General features: G+C 32.1%; 1 pseudogene; it reads left to right on the top strand.

Moving 5' to 3' along the window:
- Positions 553–7,203, top strand: LOC18611642 (annotated as a pseudogene).

The raw sequence follows: 9,557 nt of genomic DNA, 5'->3' as shown, positions 1-9,557 counted from the left end.
TCCTTGCCCATCTCTGCAAAAAAACCGCTGCCCAGGAAAAAGCTTCAGAGAAGATTCATTACTTGTTTAACACACATAGACATAAGCAGTGACGGATAACCTTATTAATGACCAACTGCGCACCTTCCATTCTTCTCCATAGCCAGAGCTGACGTGGGCCTTTAGCTAGGGCACTAATTCTGGAATGGCCATGCCACAACTCCAAAAGCGAAACCCCCCCACTATTTCTCTACTACTATATTTCTATATGTAACATCCACTTACTTGATCAATCTTGTTCTTGTCTTAAAATAACTCAAGGATTAGCTACACCACTAGTTTGCCCGACTCTTTTTTCTTAATTCCTAGACCACTTCTGTAAGATTAAGATAATGCCATAAATTGGCTTAGAATTTTGGATTAGTGTTGGCTAGCTAAACTCTCCAAGCCCCCCCCCCCCCCCCCCCCCCCTTTTCTCCATTAACCTCTATAAATTCCTTTCTTGTAAGTTTCCTACTCTTCATCCCACAGAACACAATTTGAGACAAAATTTTCTATTCTTTGAGGGCCATTATGTCTTCTATTGGAGCTAGCTGTGCTGAGGTTTATCTCATGCGCAAGCGCCAGAAGGAAAAGATGAAGAGAATGGAGGAGGAGAGAGTAAAGAGAGGAGAAACTACTACTGGCATTGAAGAGAGAAAAGCTGGTACTATTGTTGGGAGGAGTAAGGTTCACCCCGGGAATTTCACTTCCCCTGCAGACTCTGCAGCTGGGAATGAAAGCCTGGGAACGGGCAATGCAGCTTAACCTGCTCCGCACATTATTGATTTATGTACTTTTAGGTTAATGCTTGGCTTAGTTTCCTTGTGTTTGATTATGTAAATTCTGGATATGGGTGGAATATATGTTTTCTGTTTCTCTTCCTCTAGTTTTCATGTTTGTTTCTCACTGTTTTAAACTTTTGTGGTTATTTACAAGCCTCTTTTATTTTTTATTTTTGTTTTTAAAAACCCAAAAAGCCTGAGTAATATCTGCATGGATCGAGTTTATCGCCTTGGCTGCATGCACTAGCTAGAACGATGCTACCTTCTTGATCAGCAGTATGGATTATAATTGATTATTATATATAAGTCGAGTGTAATATAATTTGATTTTTCACATTCTTTTAGCTCTAATAAGGCAAAAGAGGTTAACATTGGAATATAACATTTACATTTCCTTATATATATATATATATATATATTATATAAGTCGAGTGCAATATAATTTGATTTTTCACATTCTTTTAGCTCTAATAAGGCAAAAGAGGTTAACATTGGAATATAGCATTTACATTTCCTTATATATATAGATGATAAAATTATAAATATACTTGTAGTAAATTACTAAATACATAAGATAGGAATTCTGATAAAGGTCACCATAGCTACGAAGGAGAAGAGGAGGCCCAGCTCCTGCGCTGATGCTTGAAATGAGAAGTTTTAAACACGCAATTGATCATTAATTAAAAGCAAAACCTCTATCTAAATTAATTATGCTTCTGGCTCTTCCTTCAAGCTATGAAAAGAGAATAGTAGAAGGAATAAAGAGTGAAGGCATGCGCTTGTGGTCCTTCACCCACAAGCATGAGCGGTGAGGTGATCATTTCTCTGTATATAATCAAGATATAGACATGCTTGCGTAACAACTTTTTTTTTATTAATTCTTAACGCCCCCGTTAACAGGACTCGTACCACGTTTGCGGTTTGCCATCGTGGTTCCACAGAGGCGCATGGTAATACTTCCAATGAGACTTTGATATTTCACTTGAAAGAAACAAGTGCGCGTCTCAATTTAATTAAGAGATTAACTTAAATAAGCAAAATGATCATCTTTTATATATATATATATTTAAAGTCACTCTAATACATATCAACGTTAAATAACAGTAAAATAAAATATCACAAAGATACAACAAGTACTATATGCTTAAATTACTGGTACAATGAGACAAACATCTAAGGAAGAAAGGATAAATCAGTGGGTTAACCAATTGGTATTAGCTAGGTGCGTAATAGTTTAATTAGCGTGAAACAAACTAAAAGTAATTGATTCCTTTTGTAGAACAAACAAAATGGAATCATGGTCCCCTAATTGTTCATTCCCTTATGATTACCGCCGCCGGTTCTTTTTTTGTTCATGCCTATTGTCCCTTCGTATATTTATTCGTCCACAGATGTTTTTGAGATCAGATACATTTCGCCCACGGAAATTAGTTGGGGGCTTTGCAATTTGTCAATTTGTCCTTGTATCGCCCATAGATTCCGCTTCATTAACTACGTTGAGACAATTCGCATTATATGAAACCTTGATTTAACTGATCCAATTTAAAAATATATCTTGCATTTTTATTTCACTTAATTTTGTAACATTTTTTTCTTAATGGAAATCAAAAAGAAAAGTGTGAATTTGGGTCTAATTTTCAATCCAAATGCCTTTGCGAATAAAAATATAAAAATAAGTAAATAAGTAGCAAGAGTTAAAATGTTTAGGATGAAGTTTGCTTAGTTGTTTAATTATTTATTTTATAATTTTACCGTATCAATAAAAAATATCACATGATCATATTATCATTTATTATAACATGTTTATATGTTATATTAATATCATATTACATAAAATGACAAGTGATAATTTAATTAATAATAATTAATTAATTATTAATTATAAAAATTTAATATTTAATTAACTAGAAAGATTATTAAAAAAATAAAAGTAATAATGAAAACTAATTTAGATACAAATTAAGGACCTTTGTCGTTTCCAACTGCGATACACCTTGGGCAACACATGGATGAGGATGAATGATAACACATTTTGGAACATCGTGGTGTTGTGTTATTCTCAATCCAAAAGCAACAATTGTCCAATGTCAATAATTATTTGTTTTCGAAAATTAAAAAATTAAAGGAAGTTGGCTGCATGAGTGTCATTATGGAGTTACTATTATTCTTTAATTTTCAGGACCATATCGTCTAAAGCTAGTTCTTTCTTCAACAATATTCTTGTCCATTTCCATTGTTTGTTTCAGATTGTTCTTGACTTTCCATTGTTCTTTCTTCGGACATGACAGGGGAAATAGACTGGATGGAAATTAGGCCCCTCCTAGAAAAGTGAATACCAGTAAGACAAGTCCATTTTGCAAAGCCACACTTTACAAAGGAGAAGAGGTAGGAAAGGACAATGACCATTACAACCCTGCTTTACCATGTAGCATACAACATTAACCACAAACCCCGGACACGTCAGAAGACCAACGATCACAATGCATTCATTAGCTTCAGTCGTATAGCACACGTAACATACTGAAATAGAACACCATATCGTCACACAATTAATAATAAGAGACCAACATCATAAACACAACCAGTGTACTGGAAGAAACCAGCTAGTGCCTGTAGGGACAAGTGGAGCAAGGCAGAATCAATTCTCACCTGAGGAAGCAGGGCAGAGCATCACTCAAAGTCAAGCAAAGAACATTTCAGACCTGTCGATTCCGACTTGCCTCCCAATTTGGCAAGAGAATCTGTCATAGAATTCGCCTCAAAGATAGTGTGAATGAAATCAATATCCCCAGGAATTTTACGAGGCTGTTTATTTCATTAAAAGTATTTTGCGTATCTCAAGGTCTAAGATTGTCCTCTTCAATTCATGACAATGCAATTTTAGAATTCGATTCAGTAATAAATTTATCTATGAAAAGAAGCAAATAGTTAAATGGCGTTTTTAATTGTCACTAATTTCACGAAATCGGAATCTTTACTGTTCAATGACCAAAAAACATTCCAAGAATCTATCCTTTGGAATTCCTCAACACTCCTCCACAACTGATCCGTCTCCATTTGCTTATAGTAGATTTGTCCACATTAACTTTAACTCAATCAATTTTGTTAATTCTCTTAGTTTTGTTTTTCGTTAATTTTTTTTTCACAAGCATATTCTATATTTCTTTCAATTTTCATTTATCTTATTCAAATTTAAGGTAAAATACCTTACTGGTTTCGGGTTTCAATTAATTTTAGAATTCTCTCCTTTTTTTTTTGTAATCGCTATACACACTAGGTTTTGCGCACTCCTTAAGGGATATAATAACTTACAATTTTTTTTTTTTATCAATTTTCATCTTAAATTTATCTTTATATCTTTGCAGAAAAATGACTATAGAATATCTTTCAACTTTTCAAGATACTTACAACCTTTATATGCTAATCCAATTCCAATGTATATATATTAAGAAATTTTTTGAATTAACATTTGTTTTTATTTTGTCTATATTTATAATTATAAAAAATAATATTAATTTATTCAATTTGTACCTGAGTATTTATTTTATTAGTTAGTGTATAATTTTTATGCTTAAAAAAAATTCAAATCTACTTTCTCTAATTTTAAAAAAAACCCATTTAATTTAAATTTTAGAAATTAAAGTATAATTAAGATTCGAGATCCAACCTTTTGATTATAACAATCACTCTCAAAAGTAAATACAGTGAAAGTTCTAAACATTATGAATATTATACAAGAAAAGGACTTTATTGGTGAGAAATATTTGTAATTGTACTTTCGCTTCTAAATGGGTGCATGATTGTGCAACAGTCAACATTGGCTTCGTTCAAGAAAAAGAAATTGAACTGTAAGCGACGCTAGAATTTAGTATAATTGAGAATAGATAGTCAGCGTAGAAAGGAACATTTTGCTGGCGAAGGCAACGTTCATGTTTTTTTTTTCCTAGCATAAATATTTTCCCGAAAAACGGTTTTAACGAATCATATTGCAGCAGCAATTTACCCGTTAAAGCCCCCTTGCCACTCTTACTAGTTCGATTTAAAAAGAGCCTTGGGTTTGCCAAGCCTTTCCCTGCCATCAATTGTCTTCACAAAAATTTCATGGCTGCACCATTGATTGTACTGGATGGCAAAGTACAATCAATGGTGTTAGTTGGCCAAAGGACATTTAGTGTTAGTTGGCCAACTAACTAATTCGATTTAAAAAGAGCCAAATCAAGTGTTAGTTGGCCAACCCATGGCTTTTAAGATGGTAAACAGGAAGATCTACGTTACATGATAGCAAAGCAACGTACTGGATCCCTTGAGCAAATTTAGTTCAAGCGATGATTGTTAGAGTAGTTTTGAATTGTAGTTTGATTAGGATAGTTTAATTTTAATTAAATTAATATATTTTGTTAAGGTAGTTTTTAAATCTAATTCGATCAGACTAACATATTTTAAAATAAAATTATTATACTTAAGGATCCTATAGAGTTAAAAAATTAGTTATCACTTAGATTTATAGACAGTGATTTGGGTGCACGCGAGATAAAGATTGTGAGTTTGATATTATTCTTATAATTTTTATATTTTTCTCTTAATAGATTTTTATTTGTTATTGTGCCCGTGAACATAAGTTACGACGAAAATTTTTATGTTCTTATAGGTATGCTTGATTTTTTTTCTTTCTTTATTTTATTGATTGGGTAAAATTTTAGCAACTATTTTCCATAATTTCCACAACAATAATTTTACCGTCTTGTCAGCTGATTATGGCTCAAAGATTCAAAGAATATTGAAGATGGATTTTGATGGCAATATTCGACTGTATAGCCTAAATGAGGAGGAAGAAAAATGTGCTGTTTCATGGTGAGCCTTCATTCAAGCATGCCTCCTTTATGGATGTTGCATGCGGACCAAACGGTATATGCATCTATATTCCTGATTTAGGGAATGAAAATCCTCTTGTATTTCAGGATATAAGATGAAGGATTGGACGGATTGGTCCCTCGGCTGTGAACCAGAATATCTTCGTCTCTCTTGTAGTCAAACCGAAGTCGGTTTCTTGATACTCCACCATATCGAATTCTATGGCTACGATTACGATATGTATCCAAACGTCACCATCGAGGGTTGTGAGAAATTATGCTTACAGATGTGCAATTCCAAAGGTTTCCAATTCAGATTATCAGAATCAGACGGTACTTATTGTTATCCTAAGATACAACTGCTAAATGATAAGCGGGCATCATTCGCCAAGTTTGATCGCTCATTTCTATTTGAAAGTGCCCAAGTCCACTGCCGCCTTTCACAACAATAATATTCAAGATTTGAGTTACAATGCTTCGACAGAGTAGAGCAGCTGGACAGAAAATATACCAAGAGGCATGAAAGTGAGGCATTAATGTTTGCCCTCTGGTCTGTGGCTGCCTGTGTAATCGGAGCGCCCGAGTTTCCTGTCATTGTCATTGGATGGTGTTACTTTAGTAGAAACCACCATAATTCAAGCTGGATGGGAAGCCACTTTTTTTCTGGACAAGGCTTCAGAAAATTCATCTATGATGAGTTGAAAAAGGCAACAAACGATTTCAAGGAAGAGATGGGGGAATCGTGTACAAAGGCAAATTGTTGTTGGATGATCAAGTCGCAGCAATCAAGCGACTCAATATTGATGCTGACCAAGCAGAAGCTATATTCTTAGCACAAGTAAACGACATTGGGAATCTTAATTACAAGGACTTGATAGACTTGTGGGGCTATTGTGTAGAGTGAAAGCATAGGCTTTTGGTGTATGAGTATGTGGAACATAGATTCCTAGCAGAAAACTTTTCTTCCAAAGCACTTGATTGGAAAAAGAGATTCAAAATCGCTGTGGGAACTGCAAAAGGCCTGGCTTATTTACACGAAGAATGCCTAGAGTGGGTTTTCCATGGTAACGTAAAGCCTCAGCATATTCTCTTGAACTCTGATTATCAGCCTAAGGTGTCAGATTTCCGCCTGTCCTGGTTGCGAAATACAGGCGATGTTAAAGATTCGAAAGTCTCAAGGATTCGAGGAACTAAATGTTACATGGCCCCTGAGTGGGTTTTCAATCTGCCTATCACCTTCAAAGTGGATGTCTATAGCTATGTGGTTGTTCTGTTGGAGCTATTAACTAGAAGAAGCCCTGCAATGGGACTCGATGTAGCAGCTGGCGGAAGTCCAACAGAGCAAGAAACCATTAGTTACATGGGTAAGAGAAAAGTACATGGAAAAAGCCAGAGATATTGAAACATGGAGGGAAGAGATAATAGATCCCAAGCTGGAAGGGATATATGATGAGGCTGAGATGCTGGTTCTTATTACGGCAGCTCTGCAATGGGTTGAGGAAGACAAAGATGCAAGACCAATCATGCGGGAAGTAGTTGAGATACTCTAATTCGCCATGCATGAAAGCCACTAATACAGTTATGAAGGAGTAATTAAGGACTGTATGAGTCGTTAATGTATTTCCTATGACATTCCCAATTAGATGTTCTCGTTTATTTAATTTAATCATTCAAAAAGAGGAATTAGTAAAGAATAACCTTCCTGATAAAGGTATTTCAAAAATAATCAATAAAATAAATTTAACTATTTTTAATTATACCCTAATAAAAATATTCTTGAAACTATTTCAAATAAATTAAACCATTCATTACAATTTCTCCCCATCTGTACTCCCGATTTCTCACTCTCACTATCCAGCTCTCTCTAATTTTATCAATTTCTTTTTTGGCATTTGTTTGTTGTGCTCTCGATATGCTTGAGGTGAGTGACTATTTGACAATTTTTATTTTTTGGTATTTTAGATGCAACTAAAACAGTAAAAATGATCACAAATGTTTGAAATAACTTTAAATAGGATCAATTCGGAACCTAGATACCAATAAACTTAAAAAATAGAAATTTATAAAACTAATGTTTGAAAGGGAACTTTTTTTTCTATTTCTAGTTGAAATAAGTGTTTAAATAAGAAAATTTATGTTTTGATTTATGAAAATATATTAGAAACACTTTAATTGGTGCCAAATTGTCAAAAAAAATGAAGAGAGTTGAGATGATTTGAAATTTTGGTTTGTAAGGAAAAACAATATTTTAGGTATTAAAGTGTAAAAAAATTTTTTTTAACATAGTGTGTAACAATAATATTTTTTCAATATGACGTGTAACAACAACATTTTTTTTAATATGACGTGTAACATGTTTTTATACATGACGTGTAACAACTATTTCTTTTCAACATGGTGTATGTGTAACATTATTTTTTAACTATAACGTGTAATATGTTTTTGTATATGATGTAAAACAACATATGTTTTTTGAACATAGTGTATACAAACCTTTTTTAACTATAACGTATAACATGTTTTTGTATATAGAGTGTAACAATAATATTTTTTTTAACATAGTGTGTAACATCATGTGCATAGTGTATAACATTATTAAGGGTAATTTTATCCAACTTGACTAAAAATAGTTAAAATTATAAAGAGGGTTATTTTTAAAAATATTTTATTTTTTAAGATTATTTTTTTAAAATGCCCCAAAAGCCTTCAAAAAATTACAAAGACTAGATCATATGCAGTATTAACAATACATATACAAGAAAATGAAATATATATGTATATATATTAACTATTAATTCAATAATAAAAATGATAATGATATATATATATACACATATATATATATATATCAAATTCGTCACATTGAAAATTTTAATAATAAAAATCAAGGAAAAATCCTTAAACACCTCTATGTGACACTGAAAAAGCTTGAATCTTTTAAACCAATTAGAAACAACAATATTAATTGAATAAACATGTTGTTAGTATGATGATGTAATATGTATTATTTTAATCCAAATTTTATTAATGCACTAACAGCTCCATTAGCTAGGCAAGAGCCATAGCTATGGTTTATTGTAGAATACATGGATAAAAATACAAATTAACCCCCCACCTAGGTTACGGCCCAGTTTGGGATTATTGGTCCTTCCCATTGACCAAATTCGTAATGTAAAACACGAGGCAATTTACATAGTCAATTTATTTTTAGCTTTTGATTTTTGAATGATTATAATTAACTTCTATATTTCTTTTTTATCTTTAAAAAGAAATTGTAAATCCCTTCTAACAAAAAAGGAAAGCGGAGTTTAAAGTTAACCAAAGAGAATCACTAAAATCAGTACAAATAATAAGATTTGAGAAAAAAAAAACTTATTATATTTTCTTCTTTAATTTTCAAGTCAAACAACCTTAATTAATTCCTCTTAGTCTTGAATAAAATAGTCATAATTACAATATATTAGAATAATTTTTAAAATTCCTGATGAAAAAATGAATAGTTTTTAAAATTTTTTATATGCGTGATATATTTTCCAAAAAAGAAAGAATTTCTAAAATTAATAAAAAGAAAGGTAAATACTAGTGAGCAGATCAGATAAGTCAATCGGACTCTAATTACTCATTATCAAATTACAAGGCCGTCAAATTAGCTTTACCCAAAAATAAAAATGCTAAAGGATTCAAAATCAAAAGAATAATGTAAAAATAATGATATTTTATGTAAAAAATATAAAATTTTAAAAAATATTATGTGTGTTAATTCTTAAATTCTTTATCCATTTCTCGTAAAAATAAATATTTGCATCACTATTTTATCCCCAATCCCAATTAGTTTTGTTGGAGTGTAATGAATTGATTACTACTACTACTACTATTTCTTTTCTTTTTTTTTTTTTTTTTTTTT

This window comes from Theobroma cacao, chromosome 1 (genome assembly GCF_000208745.1).
Source record: "Theobroma cacao cultivar B97-61/B2 chromosome 1, Criollo_cocoa_genome_V2, whole genome shotgun sequence".
NCBI lineage: Eukaryota > Viridiplantae > Streptophyta > Magnoliopsida > Malvales > Malvaceae > Theobroma > Theobroma cacao.
The sequence above is the reverse complement of the archived record's forward strand: the minus strand, read 5'-3'. Positions and strand labels throughout refer to the sequence as shown.